We start from the raw sequence: 25,738 nt of genomic DNA, 5'->3' as shown, positions 1-25,738 counted from the left end.
TAACCGGTCATTATGGACTTTGTTTTGTCTCACAGAAAAGCCAACTGCACACATGACAGTTTCAATGAATACAGTCCTGTGTCTTGCTGAGCATTCTCATCCAAGAGCAAACAACAGTTACCCTTAAACCATAATATGCATTCTTGAATACAAGATAGTTGGTTAGATACGGATGGTATTATAGTTTTAAGACATAGCGCACCCCATACAATCTAAAAATACAACAAACAAACGTTCAGAAACATATTTCATAATCAAAATTGAGTAATAAAAAGTCATGATGTGGATCAAATCTTTTAAAGATTACAATCAAAGACTTTTGTAAGCCAGTAGACACATCATGTGAATTATCCTCCATGTTCACTTTGTTGAACCCATATGAACTCCTCTTATGTAATTTCTGGGAATGTTTAAGTAACTGAATGTGTGAACCTTGACACAACATGAAATAAAGTTTGGTAATGAGTTATGACTTCACTGTGAAGTTGGATTTTGTCGCAGTTTTATGGATGCCATGAGAATCTCCTGATCTCAGAAATGGGTTTAAGTTTAACAATGTGTTGGCAAAAGTCCTTTCTGATTTGCACAGCCTTAAGTCTGTTGTTATGTGTGTGTGATGTAATGTGTCGGGTCCCTTTGAGAGGCGCTGATAGGGGCCCGCTGATAGGATTAAAACCAGCAGCGGTGTGGTCTCATTTTGAGCACAGTTCTGACGCAAATCTGCTTTTAATATATGTCTGCTGGCTTAATGGTGGTTCGCTTTGGATCAATTAAATCTTATTACACACATTTTAATAACCACAGCCTTGTTTTGCAAAGATCAAAGCATTTGCCTCTAACTATCACTATTATAATGGCTCAAACTTAGGGTTGTGAATCCTAATGTTGTTTACTAAACTTGACATTTTTAAAGCTCATTTATCGTGGAGACAAATAATCCAAATTATACATTTTGTTTGATTTGTACCGAGCCCCTAATTGGAGTAAAAAAAATCTATAGTTTAGTTTCATGTGCTCACGTGAAACTTTCATGTGCAGAATTTTTTTTAAAGTTTAGTTTCACATGCTCACGTGAAGCTATCGCGCGAGCACGTGAAACTACCGCGTGCTCACCTGAAACTATCGCGTGCTCACCTGAAACTATCGCGTGCTCACCTGAAACTATCGCGCTCGCATGTGAAAGCGAAAGTTTCACATGTGCGCGCGATAGTTTCACGCGAGCACGCGATAGTTTCACGCGAGCACGCGATAGTTTCACTCTATATATATATATATATATATAAGGGCGTGGCCACTTGAGTGATGGGAACTGCCAAGTATCACTAACGTCGAGCTAGGCAGGTGTAATTTCAGCAACCAGGCACCTCATCTCTACCCACGTCCCGCCTCTTTGCCCATTTTCGTTTTCCAGGAGTAATGCGCAGTGACACCACTGCCAAGATGGCGACGGCAGGCCCCGCTGGCTTCAAAAAAACTTTTCACAAACCTATGGGTGATGTCACGGACACCACATACATATTTTTTACAGACTATGATATACTTTCACAGGAATGATACACCAGAAGAGCGCTTTACCCTCCCACTCTATAGGTGGCACTGAGAGGCTGGTTTGCCTTTATTGTTCTACTGAAGAAAATCTCACCAACATATAGGATTTCCTGGGGGTGAGTAAATAAACAACTGTTTTTTGGATGAATTATTTCTTTAAGTTTTTTGATTAAAAATTATGAGAGCACATGAATTAAAAATAAAATATAGCGCACAGATAAGTCATTTATAAGAAACACAATGGTGTCTTTAAGCCAGTAGGCAACCGTGAAGCATGCATTTGGAAATTACCCAGAAAATCTAACCAATCAGACAACAAATTTTACACGGGTAGTGAGTTTTTCATGGGGTGAGTGCCAAATATGACCAGATTTTTAAGTTCAGAAACATATTTCATAATCAAAATTGAGTATAAAAGGTCATGATGTGAATGAAATACTTTACAGATTAACAAAGGCTTTTGTAAGCCAGTAGACCAGAACACACGTCATGTGACCTCAGTGTGACCAATACTTTCACGGAGTGAGTGCACATTACATTTTATAACGCAAATGTAAAATACGATACGATTCAAATCCGTCATCACTTTTGAGAAACTGCAAAACAAGTCTTGTTGTTGCTTAGATGACTTATTGTTTGATAACTGCTGATAAATGTAATAGTTTTAAGCATGGCAGAAGGTTTTGACTTCCTGCCATATGAGATGCCATAAAAACTTTCAGTCTCCAGCACACATGCAGTTGCAGTGTCATTGCGGCTGTGTGTTTTCAATGTGGCTGAAGGGAGTGCCATGCTTAACTTGCATATTCAAATCAACACAAAAATGTGGGAATAAATCCACAACACCTGCTGTATTATTGAGAAACACCGAAGCAAAGTTTGATGCAAAAAAAATGTTTACATGAATTATGTGATTTGCAAACGAATTATCTCCTTTTAATGAATCAATAAAAAAGACATATGAGTTATGGGTACTAAAAAGTGTGTATTTTTCTTCCCTGCTTACTATTCAGTGGCTGTTGTAACCTTCTGTAGATTGATTTCCCCCTCAAAATGTAAACAATGTGACATTGTTTTGTTTGTTTAAGTGTCATGGGGTCAACTACTGTAATGACGTAATGGAGTTTAAGGGCGGGACAAAATTCATATATGGTGCTGTAGAAATGACACACTTTTTGTTTTTGTTTTTTATTGAAGGACAGGATAAGAAATAGTGTGTTTTCATATTTTGTATATTTTTTTGTAAAAAATAAATGTAACCAGTTTTATTTGTAGGGGATGTTTCTTTAAAATGCTAAAATAATTGTTTACTGAATTGCTAAAGAAACAGGACTGTTGTATAATGGTCCTCAAACCAGAATATGTTAAATTCCCCATATATGATTATGAAAAAATACAAATCTGTGAAAATTGTAATGTTATGGGCAGGGCCGGTTCTAGATATTTGGAGGCCCTAGGCAAAATTTATGTTGGAGGCCCCTCACACCCCTCTTATTTTCAGAATAATCTGAGAAAGTGTTTTTCTACCCTGTAAGAAATCAAAGCAACTGTAAACCTCTGTCACCACAATGAAAGGCCCGCCTCTCCCATCATTCGATTGGACAATGGAAAGACGCGAATGACGTTGGGCGCTTTTCCACTCAGCGCTCCTTCAAAAGCGCGTTCTGCGGCCGGCAGCAAAAACCGCAAAGCATTCGGCGCGCATAAACAGCGCGCAAACGCTCCCTGCCCATAGAATATCATTCAAAAAAGGCGTCTACAACTGTCATAAACGCGTTTGGTGCGATCAGCCCCTTACTGAACCAATATACAGTATAAAGTTATCTATTAGACTATGGATATATTCATGTGTTTTCCATACCTTTTTATACCTTAAATATCCATAATAATGCCAGTTTTGTTTGCTGTTTGACTTTAAATATAAACTTTTTTAACTTGATAGTCAGCTCCCCACGCGATGCAAACACATTCAAAATGTCTAAACAGAGTCCACAGCGCGCAAGTTTGATCTGTCCTGAAATGACGTTGATAAACGGAACAAAGCTAAGATTATTTTTTAAATGCATTATTTTAAAATACCTGCATCATGCGCTGAACTGTCCTTGCATCCCGCTTTTGCTAAGCAGGAAAAGGACGTGATAGCCGCTTTCAGCGTCACTCAAGTCGGTCAGCTGCAGAGATTTGAATGCTGTTCATCTAGGCTTCTTTAACTTCATGAGGCGCTGCAAGAACCGACAGGTGGATGATATCAAAGCACCGCGAGAGCGAATGGAGAAATCATACAGAGGAGTTTGCTTATCAATCGTTCTCGCGTTACTTTGATGTCAAACGCCTGCGGTTCTTAAGGCGGCGGCGGCGCATAAAGTCGAACTCACCTTAAAACTGTATTTATTGCTGTCGGACTAGCGCACATGGATTTAGCAGTTATGAAGGCCCCCCCTCCAAGCTGGAGGCCCTAGGCATTTGTCTACTCTGCCTATAGCTAGCGCCGGCCCTGGTTATGGGCATGCACATTACGTGTTCAGCTACAGGCATGCACAACCAAATATTGTTTAAGCAAAGATGCATACCTGTAAACCAAAATCTTGGTCAACATATAGCATATATGCAGACATAAGCATTTCAATCATTTTTAAAACCAACTAAGGCCATTAATACAGCATTTTTTGTTGTTTTGCAGATCAGCATTGTTGTGTGTTTGAGAAACTTATCAAAAATGCAAAAAAAAAAAACTTTTTTCCTTTTTTACTACATCGTGGTTGTGTTAAAGTGGCTCGAGACACAGATTCGTAAATCTTAGCATTGAGTTTTGCCACTTTCAATCATTTATTTACTCTGGTTTTCAGTGTCTCAACCTTCCATCCGCTCTCTCTATCTTCAGTTGCTTTGATCTTCTTGTGATGAGTGACATCACCTCAGCCCCTCCAAAACTCCTGATGCCCTCCAGACGTTCTCTTGTTTGTTAATGAGATAGTCATGCAACAGCACAGCCTTTGTTGCACAACCAAAAGCATTGATCATGTGTTGGTCTATCGTAAACTTTGGCCAGCCGGTTGCCTATCATGGCCCTTTCACCTAAAGTGTGCGGTGAGGTCATGTGCTGGTTCATAAAAAAAATAAAGATATGAGCAAAGTAAACCTGCTGATGCAGTTTATTGAATCATTGTGATTATTGTGTGAATGCTCTATACCTACACTATTAAAATGCTGTTTTTTAAGTCAAATATGGACAAACTCAACTGGCATGAACCCTAAAAGTCAATTAGTGGTCATGTAAAACTACCATTATTTTTCCTGCCATCTACTAATAGTGCAAACATGATTTGTGCTCATGTGTGCTATGTGAAACAGGACTCACTTAATATTTCTCAATGGTGAACTTTATCGTGTATGCCACAGTCTGATCTCCTGATCTAATCTGTTCAAAGATGTGGGTACTACACTACGAGATGAAAAGCATCATTGTGAGAGTCTCAAACTTTGTGTCCTTGGCACAGAATAATCCAGATAAACCCAGAATTAGCTGTTCTGAATCAGGACCCAGCAGAGTGGTTTAAAACAAGTTCAGACTGGAGTAGTTCATTTGGATTTTTTATGTAATGGAGGATGTTTCCCTCTACGTGTGGTTTTTTGTAACCGGGTTTATCTGTGACTGAGATAAAAGCTGCAGAACTGCTTGACTTCACTCCTGACATCGATCGCAACGCGACTCAAAAACACAACATTTTGGTACAGACAGCGTGTACAGACTTGTAACCTTATGACATATAAGATCCATGCTGTTTAGGCTACATAAGAAGTTATGTATGTTATGAAGACTAGCACTTTGCATTATTTTGGTACAAATATGACCTTTGTTGAAAGGGTACTGCCCAAGTGACAAATGTAGTTTTTTTTCAAATAGTGTACTGTTTTAGCTAAAAAATGCTAACAAAGTAAAGGTAATGTCAATGTCACACATAGTATTGCCAACATGGCAATGAAGCACGATGTATTTTTACCATGGCAAAATAGTTAAACCTTTCAAAGCAACTGCAAACAAATAAATAAATGATTGTTTAATTACAGCTAAAGCCAAGTTTTAGAAGTATATATGGTGAAATAGCAAACAGAACACAACACAAAAGTGGTTTATTTTTATGTACACTGTAAAAAGTAAAAGTTGGATCAACTTAAAAATTACTTTCATTTGTAAGACCTAAATTTTTTTTCAACTTGTTTAAGTGAAAAACACTTTGAGTGACTTGAAAAGGTCTTTTTTAAGTTGATCCAACTTTTCACTTTTTACAGTTTATATGTATTTATTATGCTAATATTATAAACATGTTTTACAAAACAAATTACAGTTAAAAAAATAACTGGACTGTTTTGAATGAAAAAGCAATGAATTTCCCAAATTATCTGTTCAGCTCCCTTTTAAGCCCGATTTATAGTCGTGCGTATCCGTAGCCTGTGCGTAGCTTTGCGTAGCCTGAAGTGCACCTCGCAAAATTTTGAACAGGGCGTCAGTTCTACGCGGACCGTAAGCACTGTGATTGGTCCACCAGAACCCCTCCCGTCAGGTAAAAAAACTGCGTCAGAGGTATTTCCGTTTGGGACGGTGAAAACAAAGATGAGCCAAGTTGAGGAGTGATTTAACTCAAACTGCAACAAAAGTCACTGTTTATTTACTTCCATCATTGATGTCTTCTCAAATCATACACAACAAGTTACTGTTTCTTCTTCGTTTGTGAGTTAACTTGCCAAGCTTCTTCTTCTTTGACGGTCACGGTGCTACTGTGGTTATACGAGTGGATACTGCCTACCAGCAGTCTGCGCATGTATTTGCACGTCGATGTGGACGACGACGCAAAAGTATAAATGAAAACCGACGCGGACCCTACGCCGTCATGGCTACACCATCACGGCTACGCCGTAGGAACTACGCACAACTATAACGAGCCCTTTAGTGTGTAAGTGGCAATGTAAAGGCCCACTGTGTCGATTTTTAGCGGCATTTTGTGGTGAGATTGTGAATTGCAACCAACGGCTTAAGTCCAATTTATAGTCGTGCATAAGGTCTATGACGTAGCTAAGCCATAGGTTATCTGTAGCCTCTGCATAGCTCTGCATAGCCTGATGTGCACCTCGCCAAATTTTTAACAGCGCGTCTGTTCAACGCAGACAAGGTGCAAACACATGACGTATCCTACACTGTCGCGGCTACCCCGTAGGACGTACGCACAACTATGATGAGCCCTTCAGTCCACAGCTCACCCCTCCCTTTCGAAACGCATAGAGAAGCTACGGTAGCTGCCACATGACAAACATGTCATCGTCTGAGACAACGCAGTGACAAAATGTGCTCTGTAGAGCAGTTTTTCCATTTAGGGCTACTGTAGAAACATGGCGGCGAGAAATTGTGACTTCGATCTGAGGGTACCTGAGGTGTATGTAGATAAAAACATCTAATTTTAAGATAATAAAAACAATACAGTTCATTATATATGGTCTTTATACACCACTGATAATATATTTATGTATATTATATTGCATTTCTGTCAAGAGATCCTTCTAAAAGTTACACAATGCCCCTTTAACAATAATAACAAAATATACCAACATGTGATTTATGTCGCATTGTTGGTGACGTAGTGGATTCAGCTCACTTTGTTGGAAATGTGAGCCCCTTTTACTGGCCATAGCCTGAAGCTCAAGCATGTAGTGAACTCACAGAGGCCTTGTTTGCTCATACAGGTCAAACGGTAGATGAACTGTTGCCGTGATTGATGAGGTACTCGGCCAATGCCTGTTAAGTCAAATTGCGTTTCTAGCGTATGGGTGTATTTATAAAGCCTCAGATCTTCTCGATCGCCCTCCACTGCTTGCACACCACACGTTGCCCTCACAAATAAACAAGCTAATTATTTCCACTTCGGGCCGTTTATAACTGCGGAAGCCATTAGCCCTGTCTGCTTGAAGTTCAGCAGCCCTGACTGCAGTAAGTGACCCCGGCCCATAACTTGTGCCCTTCCTTTTTAGAACATAAGAGAGAGGGGTACTGACCTTTGACCTGCCTGCCTCACCTCCCACCACCAGAGCTCCCCCCATGCTCCCGGACAGGATGTGACCTCACCGGTAGAGACACTGTCCAGACTGCATGTCTGCTTTAGGCATAAAGACCACTGTTAGGGCACAGGGATGATCTGGAGGTGTTTAGAGATTTCTTCATGGTTAGTTATATGTGAAAACAAACTCATTTATCGCATGATTTGCTGTTTTCTGCATCCATAAAGAATATTCTGTGAAAATATTGATAATCCTTGATATCTTAGTAAGATCATGTCAAAGATTGAAATCAATCCATCCATCAATGACTCCATTGGTGTTAATATATCTGTTCTGAAACGAAACAATACATTTGTGAGAGAAAACTACTCATATTTTTAGCTTATTTTGTAATCAATGTGTTATTAAAAACAAATGTGGTAAGTTGAATGAACACATCTATGAAGTTTAATCTTGGTTCTTGCATGTCTTATGACTAGTTGTCATACACTGTCAGAAAAAAATGGTCCCAAGGTTTTTCTTGAACAGTACACTTTCAAAAAGTACACATTTGCACCTAAAGAGGTAGCCTAATATTAATACCTCAGTACATATTGGTAGCAAAAACCCTCTTCACACCACTTGGACCTTTTTTTAGTACACAAACTATTTAAGGGACTACCTTCTTTTTAGTGTTAGCACTACAGGAACTAGGAATGATTTTAGTACTGGGGCCGCCTTAAACTGCATATTATTACCTCAAAGGTACAGTAAAAGAGACGAACACAGCCGAGAAAATTTTTATACCCAACAATGCAACAACCCATCATATTTAGGAGTATAAATGTTAGTACAAAATGTATATATATAAATGTACTTAAATGGGACAATTTATGACTCTTTTAAAGGTAACAGTGACAGATTGGGACATTCTTTCAAATATCATCATAAAACACAAGAACCAATGAGACTTAACTGATCACTCTTGTCCATGTATTAAACGTGAATAAGAACTGATGCTGTCAAACTTTAGTATGACAGAAAGCACCATAAATGTATCATTAAAATGTCTGTAAAGCTTATATTCCAAGTCTTTTGAAGTCAAACAATAACATCGTGTGAAGAACAGACCATAATTTAAACCATGAGGTCAAAGCTGTAATCTAGACAATGTGGGTGGTTATTTTAAAGAATCTCCATTTTTAAAACGTAACTTAAATAATATAAAATATATTAAAACTAATTTAATTGAACTTTTTGGTAACTACAACATTTCATAAAATTTTTCTGACAAAATTGATAAAGAATAAACAGGTGTCAAAAACTTTTGACTGCTTATAGCATGAGGCGTTATGCTCATTGAAACTGAGATTTTTGAGCCGAGTGATTTTGCATACCTTAAAATCAATTAAAGGCCCTCTAAGCGAATCTGTGTGACGTCACGTCTTGTTGACGTTCGAAGTGTGTGTCAAACAAAAACAGAGCATAGCTAACTCCTCCCCTCCCTTTCCCTTCCGTGCTTTCTGAAAGAGTCATGAACGCACCCAACCCCCACTCCCAAATCCTTCTTGTCGTTTATTGGCTGGAACACTTATGTTTATGTTTCGTGGTGGTAGGTTTGACCACTTTGTTTTTGTTGCAGTTTGTGGAGCCTGGGCTGTCTACAGAGACCGCGTTTTTTTACAGGAGATGTTGTTTACTGTATGAAACAAAAAAATTTTTTATGGCCTTAAACGTGTAAATTAGCTTAAAGCACCTTTAAGCATCTTTTCATCTGTTACTTTGACAAGATATGACCAGTTATCCAATTAATTATTAAAGTGCACCTATTTCATTGCTAAAAAACAATGTTATTTTGTGTATTTGGTATAATACAATGTGTTTGCGTGGTTTATGGTAAAAAGCACATTATTTTCCACAAACCGTACATTTTTGTAGCTCCAGATTTCACTTTCTTCCTGAAACCCATGGATCTGAAAAGCTCTGTGTCCCTGATTGGCCAGCTAATCTGTACGGTGTGATCGGTCAGCCGGAAATGTGACGCTTCTTACCTTGTTTGAAAGATTCGCTCACAATGCAATGCTAACAGGAGTTAAGTCTGAAGCGGGAGGAATTATGATAGTGTCGGTCTTTACAACATCACCAATACCAGGAAGTAAACTTTTGCCTACAATCCGTGTGTTTGTTGTAGTCCAAGAAAAATAAATTTACCCTGGAAATGATAACTTGCGTCATGGTTTACTTTGGGGTTTGCACATTTTGCAAATCGTTAACATATCCAATCAGACCATAGGTGTTCTTTAATGAATTATACAAACCCAGACACAACAGTTCTGGGGCCATCATTAAAGGGATAGTTCGGCCAAAAATGATATTAAACCCATGATTTACTCACCCCCAAGCTGTCCGAGTTGCATATGTCCATCGTTTTTCAGACAAACACATTTTCGGATATTTTAGAAAATGTTGTAGATCTTTCAGTTGATTAAATGTAATGTTACTGGGTCCACCCATAGTCCACGACCTTCAAGTCCAAAAAAGTGCGTCCATCCTTCACAAATTAAATCCAAACGGCTCTAGAATGATAAACAAAGGTCTTTTGAGGGTAATCCGCGCGGTGTTGTTGTAGAAATATCCACATTTAAAACTTTATAAACTAAAATAAATACCTTCCGGTAGCGCCACCATCTTAGTCGCGTCCACATTAGTCGCGGCTACTCTGCTGCTTCTCTGTGCCCCCGCCCTCCGAATTTGTCATACGTCACTAAGAAAAGTGCGTACACTACACTTATACTCTCTCCTGAATACAGAGGAGTCTAAGATGGCGGCGCTACCGGAAGGTAGTTATTTACGTTAATAAAGTTTCAAATATGGATATTTCTACTACAACACCGCGCGGATTACCCTCTGAAGACCTTTGTTTATCATCCTGGAGCCGTTTGGATTTAATTTGTGAAGGATGGACGCATTATGGGTGGACCCCGTAACATTACATTTAATCAACTGAAAGATCTACACTGAAAAAAGTGCACAACGCATGTCATTACTCTAAAGAAGTTTTTATATTTGATCTAACTCAAAAAAATACATTTTCTGTCCAGCCATCAGTTTTATGTAAAAAATGTGTTTGATTTAAATTAAAAGTAAGTCCTGTTGGTGTAAAGTAAATAAATTTCTGTAAATTAAAGTAAAAATATTAGTTTCCATTGTCACGTGACTTACGTAACGTCATCCTGGTCGTGCGTGAGGACGTTCAGCTGAAGTTCAGCTTTCCGCCATCTTGTTATACACTGCACCGATGGATGAACTCCGCGTCGTACAATGGGATTCAAGAAAATTGGTAAGTAATTTTAAACATACGTTTTGGCGTATTATTAACATTATACATGTGTGATTGTACTGTTGTTTTACATACGGTTAGTATTACTTAGTGGTGTACCGGTCGGATCGCAGTTGATTGAGCATGACGGTTCGGCTCACATGCGATTCGCGGATTAATGCGCAAATTAAAATAGGAAACGTTTAATCATTTGCACGTGTTTTAAAGGCTTGCAGATGTTAATACCAAAGTGATTTTAAACAATTTCACAGCAAAAAGGCGCTAAAGTGGGCAGTTTATATACGCATGCGGAAGAAAGTGTCTATATGCCCTTCAAAGATCAGAACTCTTGATGTGTAAACTTTAGCGACAGTTTTTCTACTTTGCCTCATACTGTAGTCGATTAAAATGCATTTGGCCAATAGAGCAATGCGACTGTTTATGCTGCATCTCCTTCCGGAAGCGCTGTTTGAAATTCGCGCTCCGTTTCTGTGTAATATTATGCACTCAAAACTGCACACGTGGAGAGACGAGCAAACATAAAATCTTTCGGTTCTTGACAGGGTCCATACAAACAAAATGATCTCCAAAGTATTCTTTTTTTTAAATAAAAACTTTTGTTTATGTCACAAGATGTAGTGAACATGTGAATGTCTAGCAATTATCTATTATTTGTTCAGGCCAATCATATCCCATCCCTGGAGAGACATCAGCAAACATTATGACAAAGACGTTTGCCTTACGCAGACAAGAGATTGTGGAAAACCAACCTACTGTTCAAGAACTGCAAGAAAGATTGCCAGAGGAGGTAAAAGCATTTATTTTATTATAAAATGTTAAAATGTGACTTGTACTGAATTAACCATAGTTTTTACCATAGGATGTAGTGCTTTTGAAAATGTCTTAGATGCTCTAATTATATATTCATTCAATGTTTTGTGTGTATATCTATTTTACAACTAGTTCTAGAAATAATTTTTTCAGAAGTGTATTTTCTGTTTCTCTTACTTTCAGATTAATGCAGAATTGCGCATCACGATCTTACCTTGAAAATCAAGATTTATGGCCTCTTTAGACAGACAGAGCTCTCATGTTATTAGGAGCAACGGTGGAGTCCTCCATGAAAAACTAAGGACACTATTAAAGTTATGGATCAGGTATTGGTTGCATGCGAACAAAATTGCTTGTGGCAATTAATTTAGTAGTATTTTGGTCTAAAATAAACAATACATCTTGAACATTTTGTAGAGTCTGGACGTAGAAATCAGAAGAGAAAGCCTGCTGAAGTGCCTGATTCATGTACGATTCATGTGAAGATGCAAGCTGTCTGATCAAAGAATACCAGGTAATGTTGACAATGCAAACTACTGAAATTTTCTCCAACCATGTTTGCCTTAAAGGGATAGTTAACCTTAAGATAAAATCTGTCATCATTTACTCATCCTCATGTTGTTCTAAACCTGTATGAATGTCTTTTTTTTTGATGAACACAAAAAAAATATTTTGAGAAATGATGGTAAACACACAGCAGATAGTGACCATTAACTTCCATAGTAGGAATAAAAAAATATGATGGAATTTAATGGGTACCGTCAACTGTGTGCTTACAGTCATTTATCAAAATATTTTCTTCATTTATCACAATACTTCCAAAATATTTTTCCTACTATAGAAGTCAATGAACACTATGCTGTGTGTTTACCATCATTTCTCAAAATATCTTCTTTTGTGTTCTTCAGAAAAAATACATTTATACAGGTTCAGAACAACATGAGGATGAGTAAATGATGACAGAATTTTCATTTTAAGGTGAACTATCCCTTTAAAGGAAAACACCACAGTTTTCCAATATTTTATGTTCTTACCTCAACTTAGACAAATTAATCCATCCCTATCATTTTTCAATAAGTACACTTAATCTTTGTACAGTGTGTCGTAAATGTGTTAGCATTTAGCCAAGCCCTATTCATACCTTAGGTTCCAAACAGGGATACATTTTGAAGCCACCAAACACTTCCATGTTTTCCCTATTTAAAGACTGTTACATGAGTAGTAACATGAGTAAGTATGGTGGCACAAAATAAAACGTGATTTTCTAAGCGGATAAAAAGTGAGAACTATATTGTATGGCGGAAGAGCACTTAGTTTGCAGCACTCTGACCTCGGTCGCAGTAACATCATCAGAACTCTCCCTCAAATTCTAAAAAAAGGGGGACTAGTCAGGTATGATGGTGTAACTGCATGCTGTTTGGATCCTAAGGAATGAATGGTGCTAAGCTAAATGCTTAACATATGCACGCTACAGCAATTAAAGTATTAGCCCACTTCTGAATTAAACATTCCTCATAATTTACTCACGTCCATGTCATCTAAGATGTTCATGACTTTCTTTCTTAACTAAATAAAAGAAATTAAGGTTTTTGATGAAAACATTCCAGGATTATTCTCCATATGGTGGACTTCAATTACACACAAATGGCTGAAGTATTCTTCAGAGAATTTACGCTGTATGTCCTACGCCTTCCCTATTCTACTTACGGAACAAACGCTCGCAGCACCAGTTCTGTTTTTTCTGTAAGTAGAATAGGGAAGGCATAGGACAGGGCTATTCAAATCTTACCCTGGAGGGCCAGAGCACTGCAGAGTTTAGCTCCAACCCTGATCAAACACACCCGAGCAAGCTAATCAAGGTCCTCATGATCACTAGACAATCACAGGTGGGTAAGTTTGATTAGGGTTGGACCTAAACTCTGTAGTGCTCCGGCCCTCCAGGGTAAGATTTGAATAGCCCTGGCGTAGGACATACAGCGTAAGCTCTTTGAAGAATACAGAAAGCTGAAGCAAGGCGATCATTTGTGTCTATAAACCAAATACAGTTGTATTTTTTTTAAAGGGCCGATCATTTCTTTGATAAGACACTTATTCCTCGTCTGGTATAGTTTAAAGCCCTTTAAGCTGCACTGAAACTAATTTTTGTCGCCTTGGGGTTCTGAGCATGCGTCAAAACCGCCGCCATCTTATATCAGGGGCCTTGTCATAGGAAGTAGGTAAAGCAGCTATCTCCGCCTGTACTTCGAATTCATGAACGATGCCAGACTTTTGTGCTGCGCATGGATGAAAGGGCTACTAGCACTATGCATTACAGTTAGAAAAAGTACATTTTCATAAAATCAAAACTTATTTTTTCCTGTACTAAAAACATGTCTGACTGTTGAAACGAACCAAAAGAAAACCAAGAAAATCGCGTTCATGGCGATTTATGGTGATTTATGGTGATTTTATTTCTGTTACACCATTGCGTACAATGACGCCGATGCGGGATTCCCCTGTTTCAAGATGGCGGCTCTGTTTGACGCATTCGGTCCAATGAACTGCCGTAGCCAAGGCGACATCTAGTGTACATATATATGCACAGTCCCTAAATTGGTCTCTGTTCTTGTATGTTTTTAGGCTGACAAGAGGGAAGAAGCGGAGAGGGAATTCAAAAAGACCACCATGGAATTTTTTGTGATCCGTGAAAGTGATGCTCCTAATCCTGCACTGGACATTTTCATTGATGATGTGGAGTAATAAATGAGTTGCCCTCTGTTGCATGTGCATGTTTGGACTCATTTGAACTGAACTTAAAATATCCTAATGGACTCAAATATACCTTTAAAGCCTATCAAAAAAAATGTCATGGACGTAGACAGTAAGCAGATGAGCCGAAGGGTGCAGAACCCCTCTTCAAAACTGCAGGAGTAAATTTGTTTCCTTTGACCCAGCTACTGAAGGTACATTTTTGAGCCTTTTATACAACATTAACTGTAATACTGTTTACTAAACCTGATTTGTTTTATCTTGATTAAGTTTTATGGTTTATCTATCAACCATAACTGATTCTTATTTAGAATTTACATTTTATCCAGTGTGTCTACAAATACTAAAAACTGTTATACAGTATGTGTTTTTATAACAATACTATACATATTGTTGAAATGTTTTATGACAAATTGTCAAGATTATAATGTGTTGACACTGTTAGACAGTGTGTATTTGTACAAAAAATGTATATTATGACAAAATAAATTGTCAAAAGTTTGATGCTTGAAGTCATTCATCTTAGACAGATGGTAAAATTACACATTCTGAAAGTAAATAAATTTCTTTATATTAAATTAATATTTTAAATTGTATTTGGTTAGATGTAAAGTAAAAATTTTGCGTCAACTTGTTGAATCAAATACATTTTTTAAGTTTAATGAAATGTCAAATATACTTTGTCTTAATGCATTAACGTAATTATTTTACTTTGTATTTGGTTGGATATTTGGTTTGATGTAAAGTAAAATAATTAGGTTAATGCATTAAGACAAAGTATATTTGACATTTCATTAAACTTAAAAAATGTATTTGATTCAAAGATACTTTTTGCTTTGGCTAAGTAATGGATAGTTCATTTTGTTCAAAGTAAAAATTTTAGGTTGATAAAAAGTAAAGTAATTAGTTGTAACAAGTTGACGCAAAATTTTTACTTTGATCCAATGAAACACTTTTTTCAGTGTAAAATATTTTCTAAAATATCCGAAAATGTGTTTGTCTGAAAAACGATGGACATATGCAACTCGGACAGCTTGGGGGTGAGTAAATCATGGGTTTAATATCGTTTTTGGCCGAACTATCCCTTTAACTGTGTACAAAGATGATAGTTCAAAGTCCATTTCTTAATATTTATATCTAGATTCACCCTTAGTGGAATCATCATGTTCTCTGACTTTAAGGTCAAATATGATGCAAAATGCGTTCCTATAATAATTATATGAAGAGTTTCGTTGCAAAACGAGATTAAAACATGTTTATTATTATGTTATCATGTAATTATTTTGTTTTATGGTGCTACTTAGCTGTATTTTTTAAGTTATGAAGGTTTAAATCAAAACAAACCAACTGCAGTATGAATTGATATTAATTGGAATGCACAACCAAAAAACGAGATTTCTAAAAAGTTATCTTGTTTTGCAACGAAACTCTTCATATATAAATATGTTGGTAACACTTTACAAAAGGCCATATTTGTTAACAATTAGTTAATGCATAAACTAAAATGAAGAAACAATGATAAATACTTCTACAGCATTTATTAATCTTAGTTCATGTTAATTTCAACATTTACTAATACATTTATAAAATCAAGCGTTATAACATTTAAGATGAATTAATGCACCATGAACTAACATGAATAAATGTATTGACATTAACAAGAATCAGTTGATTCTTTACATTCACTGTTTTTGCAGTGTTGATCATTAGAGCCAATTACAGACGTGACTGTTACAATTTTTTATTAATGTGTAAAATAGCAATATAATAATTCATAAACGTTTCTCTTTTTGTCTGTGTAGTCTATAAGAAAAAGGCATATGGTTTTGCTGTTTAATTGATTTTAATAATTATGACTACAGAATGAAAGGGTGCTGTGCATGCTGTGCCCCCCTAAAAAAAAAAAATGGTGCATGACGTCCCTGTTTCTGGTAAAAGAGCAAAAAGCAGATGGACAATGTTTGTTTCTGTATCTAGTCTCAAACACACTCTCTCTCATTCCCCCCGCACTCCTCGACCCTCCCACGTTCAGTTTCGCTCTCTGAATGCTGCTAGTCATTGCCAGTACAGAACATATGAACACAATCCCTTGTTCGGCTTTGTTTGTCCATTATGCAACTGGTCGATGTGAATCCATATAATTCATTTGCTTTTAACTGCTCTCTTTTCTGTCTGTTGACAGAAGCATTAGCACAAAGAAAAAGCTTTTCCATGCCACAAGTGGGTGTGTGTTTTCACATCAAAGAGTTTTAAACTGCATTGTGCTCAATGTCATTGTTATATAGTGTGCTATGTTACACAAAAAAGCCCTTTTAAAGAAGCCATATCATAATTTAGTGTTTTATTAAAATTTCTCACTAACAGGCTATTTCTTACTGCCATGCATTTTTTAAAGCTTTATTTTAGGGGCTTTAATGATTTTATTTGGATAGTAAGCCCTTTTCACAAAGAGATTACGAAAAATGTGTTCGGTATTTGTCCCGGATTGTTTGATTTTTGGTTTATTCACTCTGCCAATGATTTCCCAGAATCTATACATGCATTCACACACAAACTACAAAGATGCCGTAAAGACACATATTTTTTCCACAGCGTCTGAAGTTTGCTAATTATTTAGGTTTTTTAAACTTTAAGTTAATGACAAGAACATAAGAAGCGCATGATGCACTGTTCTGTCTAAACACTAATTACGGGGACACTGCCATGCCTTTTAAAGGTGCAGTGTGTAATTTTTAGAAGGACCTCTTGACAGAAATGCAAAATAATATATAAAACTATATTATCAGGGGTGTATAAAGACCTTTCATAATGAACTGTTATGTGTTTATTACCTTAGAATGAGACGTTTTTATCTACATACACAGAGGGTCCCTTCACATGGAAGTCGCCATTTTGTGCTGCCATGTTTCTACTGAAGCCTTTAACGGACAAACTGTGGGACAAATTTGTCTCCAACAATGATGTGATTGTCCGGTGGCAGCTATCGTAGCTTCTCTATGTGTTTCAAAAGCGAGGGGTGAGCAGTGGACTGAGCCGTTGGTTGCAATTCGCAACCTTACCACTAGTGCCGCTAAAATTTACACACTGCACCTTTAAAGGATTTGTCCATTTTCTTCAAAGAAAACTCCAGATAATTTACTCACCACCATGTTATCCAAAATATTGATGTCTTTATTTGTTCAGTCGAGAAGAAATTATGTTTTTTGAGGAAAATATTGCAGGATTTTTCTCATTTTAATGGACACCAACACTTAACACTTCACTCAACACGTAACAGTTTTTATCAACGGAGTTTCAAAGGACTCTAAATGATCCCAAACGAGGCATAAGGGTCTTATCTAGCAAAACGATTGTCATTTTTGACAATAAAAATAACAAATATACACTTTTAAAGCACAATTTCTTGTCTAGATCCAGTCCTGAAAGCGTCAGCGTGACCCCACGCAATACGTCATGACGTCAAGAGTCACAGAGGACGAACGCGAAACTCCGCCCCAGTGTTTACAAGTGTTGAAAACGGGGACCGTTCCTACGTTGTTGTATGTCAACTGATACTAATTAATGTATTTTTGTCAGTTTATTGCTTACAATGGTCCGCAAATGTGCGTTTTATATATGTAACACGTGACCTCCCTACGTCATTACGCATTTACGTTAGGTCGCGCTGGACCGGATCTAGATGAGAAATTGTGATTTAAAAGTGTATATTTGTTATTTTTCTTGTCAAAAATGAAAATCATTTCGCTAGATAAGACCCTTATGCCTCGTTTGGGATCGTTTAGAGTCCTTTGAAACTCAGTTGAAAAAAAAAACTGTTACGTGTTGAGTTAAGTGTTAATTGTTGGGCTCTATTAAAGTCCATTAAAATGAGAAAAATCCTGCAATGTTTTCCTCAAAAAACATAATTTCTTCTCGACTGAACAAAGAAAGACATCAACATTTTGGATGACATGGTGGTGAGTAAATTATCTGGATTTTTCTTTTAAGAAAATTGAATATTCCTTTAAGACTGGAAATGGGAATTGCTCTCGGTAGTGATATACTTTGAACTGCCCCATCTTTTTATGTTGGTAATGCATCACATTATGACAGTACTTTAAACAGCCAACTTTAAAGTCACAATGAAACGGAAGTAGCGATTGTTTTATTTTCCCATCTATATCCGTGTGAAACGGCTTCTGAAATGAGAAAAAAGGTAGGGCGGGACTTGAATTCGTCCATCGAGAATAGATTGGATTAAAGTGGGGTCATTGCTATTTGCTAATCGCTGCAATCTTTTTCCAGGCTCGCCCTCCCGCCATTCCACGTGACCGGAAGTTACAAGAGATCATTTTGAGGAGGGGAAGAGATTTGCGTTTTTGATTAAAGATTAGGAGGGCATATTAATTTTTTTATATATAATAAAGCTCACAGATAAGTCATTTGTAAAATAATACCACAATATTCCAAAAAATTCCAGTTAATAATTTCAATTTCATTGAAATTGACTTTAAACAGCACAAGACAGACTTGTGACATGTTGATGTTTGTCAGTGAAATGATGCCATTAAACTCTTTTCTCTTTCGTCATTAGTCAACATAATTAAGTCAGGTTGTGGTCTCATTTGGAGTTTTTTTTCCTGTTTCTTTTCCTGAGTCTCACAGGTCATGTGTGGGGTCAGAGGAGGATAAGCACCAAAGAAAAGTAAAAAATTGGCCATTGAAGCAGAAAATGCCACAATATACAACAGTGCAATGTTTGACTTTAACTTTAATTTAAATGAATAATTTATTCACCCCAATGTCGTTCTAATCCATACCGTACTGTGACTTTTTCTGTATAACATATATATGGCCATCCAATAAGAAAGAAAAATTAGAGATCAAATCACAATTATTTCTCCTACACATCAAGTGAGATTAAATGGAGAGCAAATGGAAACTTTAGCTTAGGTCCTGTGTCTTAGATATTTCTCCTGAGAAAATTACCCAAAAATCTCACAAATGTCTCTATTTGCCTATTGGAAGAGATCTCAACAATGTCACAAACTGATTGTCAAGTCTGAAATCAAAAGTCAGTATTATTGAAGATTTTAAAATGAATTCAAATATTTATCATCAAGTTTACACAAATACAGATTATTTTACTTATAAAAGCTCAGAGTCCTCATTTATAAAGTGTGCATACGCATACAAAGTACGCAAAGTAGGCAAAAATCCACGGCAAACATCATATTTTTAAAAACTGTCTTTGATGTGGAAAAAGTGCTTGAGCCACGTCAGGGTCTGAGCAGACGTATGCACTTTGGCTTGTCCGATTGCTGCAGATTTTTGGAAATATAAGCCATTCTTGCTGCTCGAAAAGGATTTAAACGTTGACAAGTGCTCTTTTATATGTCTATGGAGTTAATTAGGCGTCGTTTAAAGGCGGAGATCTGAAACTGCTCAGCTGCGCACAAGTTCAAGATCATTTTGAGATTTATAGATTTCACATCTGAAAGAAAAGGGTATACATGTTTTCTGCGTATACCTTTGTTTTACCAATCACACGTACGCATTATTGATAAATGATGGTAAGATCAAATGTAGGATGGTTTCTATGCAGCATTTTATAAATGAGGCACCCATTCATTTGTCTGATTTGATACTATTTTTTTTCTCCTAAGCAATTTTTGGACTAAGACAATCACACTGCAGGGAAAAATGGCCCAAATCTGATTTGTTTGCCCAAATGTGACCCATATCTGATATTCTTATGACAGTCTGAACAGCACATTCCACTTTTTTTCCAAAATCAGACCCAGGCCCCTTTCATATGCGGTCCTAAATCAGATACATATCTGATTTATTGCAATGCGACTTCAGTCTGAACGGCCAGGGTTGCGTTTCCCAAAACCATAGTTTCTAATTTCACATTCCCAACCACCTAAGTTGCTAACAGGTTAGCAACAATGGTTTTGGGAAACGCACCCCAGGTCGCATTTCATCTGACTGTTACGAGCAGCATCCATGTTTATTTCACAACATGATCTGACGGAAAGTCACACAAAGGTTATAGTCACGCAAAATGTGATTCATTTATTCATCTCCATGGCACGAAATTTAGCTTTTTCTCGTGACACTCGCACAAATTTCTATAAATAGTTTTTCATGTCTATGGCACGACTTTCTTTTTCATGTCATTTTATGTATTGTCTTCTCTTTTTTTCTATTTTTAAATCATTGTCACTTGGGGTTTGGGTTAGGATCTACTTTTATGTATTGGTTTCTACATGTTTTTTTCTTCCACTTTTAAAACTATTCTCGCCTGGAGTTGGGGTTAGAATTGGGGTTTGGGTTTGGATGTCTAAAAATGTAACAGATTCTTACCCCAACCCCAAACGACAATGGTAAGAAAATAGGAAAAAACTATGAGAAAACAATACTTAAAATGACACGAAAAAGAAAATTGTGACACGGACATGAAAAATGATTTATAGAAATTTGTGTGTTTGTCACGAAAAAGACATTCGTGCTCAAGGAAAGAAAAAAAGCTGAATTTTTTGCCATGGACACGAATAAATGATCAGTCTGCTGCGTCTGATGTCACATGATCTTCTGAACATGCAGGTCACTTCAGATCCATATATGGTTCACATATGAGACTGATGTCGCATTTAAATGATAATGTGATAACTCCATCAAATCTTCTGAGCTGAAAAAGACCAAATGTCCTAATATGTTCTGAAATTTATTCTGAAAGTTAGCTGAACTAACCCTTTAAATTAAACATTTAGCAGTGTTACAATATGCATAAAAATAAATTTGTGTGAAATATAAAATTGTGCATCAAAGACACTTTAAACAATGATAAAACTACTTTTTATCTTTAATGTTTGTAATGAATTCCTGCAGGCGGTATCGAAAGTGTGTTTTGGAGTAGCAGAAGAGGACATGAACAGAAGTAGGAGATTTCTCCTCTCATTCAACATTGTAATTGCTCTCATTAGCGAGGAAATTCCTCTTACGACCACGTCTGGTGACCTTGGCCTCTGAAATGTAAAACAGAGCTCAACGATGAACAACTGGCCCCTCTGTCACCAACCGCGTGCGAGCGGGTTCACCGATACTCCATTTGATGTCAAACAAAACAATTACGAAGTGCCCATCTCATCACCCTCCCGAAAGTGTAAATGTCAGGTCAGGCTCGGGCGATTTGACACGCAGCCTGCTGCTTGAAGATGGGAACTTTTTGAAGTTCAAGTACACCAGGCATTAAAATGGCAGTGGTCTGACAGCAGCTGCTGTGAAAGAGATTTAGGGTGGCCTGTTTTTTTTTACTTTTACTTTTACCGGATCTGTTGAGATACCAGCTGTCTGTTTGTTTCTCTATGGGTTAACATGGTTAACTACTGTAATACTTCATTTTAACTCATCTCATAGTAAAGACTATACTTTTTCGTCCAGCATTGAAATCCAGGCTGGCACCTTTTACAGAGGAATGAGCTTTTGGAATTTAACAATATATTACATGTTTGAACCTGGAGCACCCCTTCATTTACAGCGTCTAATGACTTTATTTTCGACTTTATTAAATCGACATGTCAGTCAAAATATAGGTAACTGATGGATCAAATCTGTCTAGCAAATTATTTCATAACTCTATGCAGGTCGCAGCATGAGCAGCTGTCTTACCAAATCTTAACCTTGTGTGTTATCAAAATGAATGTTGCATAACTCATCATGAGCCCCTACCTGCAGATATTGGCATAATGATATTCAATACACTAAATATTACGTGCGTAAAACATTATGCAAATACCTAAACAGGACATTTCACACCTTATATCACCCTCGAGGCTTTATTGTTACGAAAGATACATGACGAAAGACAACAGATACAGTGTAGTCTCTGAGAAATTGCCCGGTAACTGTATACATACATAGGACAGCCTATATTTAAACCTCTTTTCTTGCATTTCACACTGTATCTATGGTCCTAAATAGATAACCTTACAATAGAAGCACTTGTGAGATTTCAGTGTAGATTTTATAATGTACATAATGGCAGCACTTGGGCACGTCCTCCAAGTGCACGAAAGATTAATTGGATGAACGTTGGCGTGCATAACGACTGTGTTTCACTTTCACATTCAAACTTGGGTCCCTTGTGAGTATTTAGACCTGAATTCTACCTGAATGTGGCAGTGACATGGATCACAGCGCCCCCTAATGTTTGGTTCAGTTCAATTTGTACATTCTGACTTTCACTATTTGCAATGATTCTAGTTGAATCTTTGGTGATTTTGCAACTGTGTCTGTCTTTAGGAAAGAAGTGGATTTGTTTAAGTGAATGTTTTTGCCAAAAAAGCTTGCATGCACTAAGGCCCTGTCCACACGGGTATTTTCAAAGCCGTAGCATTTTTATGTGGTTTGGCCATTGATCCACAAACAAACGCAGTATCAGGTGCTACAATGACTTCTAATTGGCCAACATGGCTTTATGGTTAGGAATATATTACCACCTGTGCATGCTCTTCACAGTGGTTTTTGCATGTTCGTGTGGATGCAAAAATACCCGTGTATGTATCGGACTACGCCTTATGGTGCATTCACACCAGCCGCGGTAAAGGCGGCAAAAAGGCACTATTTGCACTGAGTTGGACGCTTGAACATTTAGAATTTACTCGCTTCATTCGCGCATGAAAGCCGCGTGTGAAATTGTACTCACTGGAGACCTTCACACGGACATTTGCATCATGGGAGGGGCTTCTGCAACTCTGCTAAGACCCTGCTCACTTCCTGTATTCACGTCACTACTACAGCAAGGTCCTGACTGGTTAACACGGCATGAAATCCGCCAAAGTTCATATTTTTTAACTTGCACGTTTCCCGTGGCAACACTCAATTCGCAAGGAATTCACCATCCTGTGCCTCAGGATGTCTTTTCCCGTCTTTGCATTGACTTAACATAAAGTACTCGTGCTTGCCACCTCTACCGCGTCTGGTGTGAACCCTGCATTAGAGGGTTTTGCAGCGAAAGACAGTCAAATTTGTTAAATACCAATGAAATGAATAAAGTGACATTTTGTGAAAATAAGGTATTTCAATTACCAATAACCTTTTCATTGCTATTAAAGTAAAATTACTGAACCTAAGCATAAGAGGATAAAAAATATTTAGCATGCTTACTATGCACTGTAAAAAGATATTTGTTGGTACATCTTAAAAAAGTAAGTTACCAGGGTGCCTTAAAGGAGTGGGCCAGCTAGGGGCAAAGCAAACCAGGCAGTGTCTCAACAATCAGTAAACATGTCTTTAAAGATTGCCAAATGTAACCAAAATGACTTTTAAAGTCGGCCGCAGCATACACAGTAAGTAAAACATTTGACTTTATTTAAGTTACTGCATTTCAATATTGCTTTGTAAGAAGAGATCGCTTGATATGTCCTGTTGTAACATCAGTGTCTAAACACGTATGTTTGACTGTTTTAATTTACTAAAAACATTAAAAGATTAATAAAGGTACAACACTTAACAATACGACTGTAATTTAATGGTAGAAATATACAAAGTTAGTGATAAGGAAGGACTTATCAGCCGCAATTTAGATTCTGATACCCGCCTACTGTGTTTTATACCGTCATTTAGTCAAGTTGCGTTTGAAAGGTCCAACACTCAACAAAGCTTTTTTATCCTATAACTGTGGTATGTAACGTTACGTGTATCTAAGAGCAACCTCACAAGCACAATATAAATATACAAAGTTATTGATAAGGATTTATCAGCCGCAGTTTAGATTCTGATGCGCGCTTACTGTGTTGTATACGGTAATTTAGTCACGTCGAGTTTAAAGTTTTGTTTCTACTTTACTATACGTATTGTCATTTATGTGTATCATCTTTAGCAATAACAAAATAGCCTATTACTTATTGCTTTTGATGTTTTTGAATGTAAAAACCACGCGAACATCATAAGTAGACATCAGACAACAGTATATAACAATAAAATCGACAAATTCACTGCCCCTTTAAAATGTTTAGTTAATTCAACTTAAAAATATTAGTCAGATTAAAGAAGTGGTGAAAACAATTGTAGCGTCAACTTATATTTTTAGGTTTAATTAATTAAAATTTTTAAGGCAACCATGTAACTTATTGTTTAAATTGGACCAACTTTCTTTTCAGTATGCCTAAGAATCAACACGTAATACAGCTTCTGTAGCCTACAATAAACAAAACATCACTGTTTGTTACATTTAATGATATTTTAGTTTTATGTATGCAAGCGATCACGTAATGTTCGACCAGTAGCAGGTAGAAATAAAAGCACCTGCAGTTGACCCTAATAGGAACAAACCAGGCACAAACAGAAATTTAGTAGGCACATGCAAATATAGACACTTGGATAAACAAACAAGGCTCTAAAGATAGAATCTTGAAGCCTTGCCGGCCGTCACAAATATAACGAATCACGCTACACTCCAAACTTAGACTCACAGACATCCACACAAATAACCTTCTCCTTTAACCCACACTCCTTTTTCAGAGCGTCTTTAAATGTCTCTCAGTCATACAGACACATGTAACCTTACCTAAGTAACTAACCACTGTTGCCTTTTCTTATTCTAAACTTAATCTATAGCATACACACACAATAAAAACAGCAAATATTTATAATTAACTGGCAAAGTATACGATTACTCAGCTACGAAGACATTTAATAGAGCTGTGCTTGTAAAATTGGTGCCAACGTTGATACTAAACACATAAATCTGGCATTTGATGTAATAGTTTTGTCATCTTATCAGCACAATCTGATGTCAATGTGTTCCATTCATTCAATCCATATTCATTTGAACTTACAATCTCATTTAGGGTGGAGCTTCATGTTTGCTTTTTAAAATAATGATTAGTTTTTGTATTATTCACATAATACATGGTTATATAATCCATAGGTATGAGCAGGACTACATTTCAAAATCACACAAGAATGAACCAGGAAACATTACTCTTTAAAGCATAACACATTAACAGTAACCAACCCAGAACTGAACTAATCCATAGTTTTGTGTACACAAGGGTGAAAAAGGGAAACTACTGAAACAGGGAATCATAGTCAGAAACCAAGAATATTACGGAGGTCACAATCTGTAACTATATATGGTTAAAAACAAAGAGTGATGTACTTCCAGTGATGAGATCAGGTTGTTTTAATTCATGTCAGAATAGCTTAAGTCATTTTATTAAGATAAGTCATGTTTTTCTCACATCATTGACTTGATGTCTTACTCCTGCCTCAACTTTT

The 25,738-nt window shown here is 37.0% G+C and overlaps 1 long non-coding RNA gene across 1 annotated transcript; it reads left to right on the top strand.

Moving 5' to 3' along the window:
• Positions 1-10,607: 10,607 nt before the first annotated feature.
• Positions 10,608-14,974, top strand: LOC135771374 (uncharacterized). The gene is made up of 5 exons (XR_010542896.1): positions 10,608-10,915; positions 11,575-11,702; positions 11,909-12,051; positions 12,143-12,239; positions 14,345-14,974. It is a non-coding gene; the product is annotated as an uncharacterized lncRNA (long non-coding RNA).
• The last annotated feature ends 10,764 nt before the right edge of the window (positions 14,975-25,738 follow it).

This window comes from Paramisgurnus dabryanus, chromosome 8 (genome assembly GCF_030506205.2).
Source record: "Paramisgurnus dabryanus chromosome 8, PD_genome_1.1, whole genome shotgun sequence".
NCBI lineage: Eukaryota > Metazoa > Chordata > Actinopteri > Cypriniformes > Cobitidae > Paramisgurnus > Paramisgurnus dabryanus.
The sequence above is the reverse complement of the archived record's forward strand: the minus strand, read 5'-3'. Positions and strand labels throughout refer to the sequence as shown.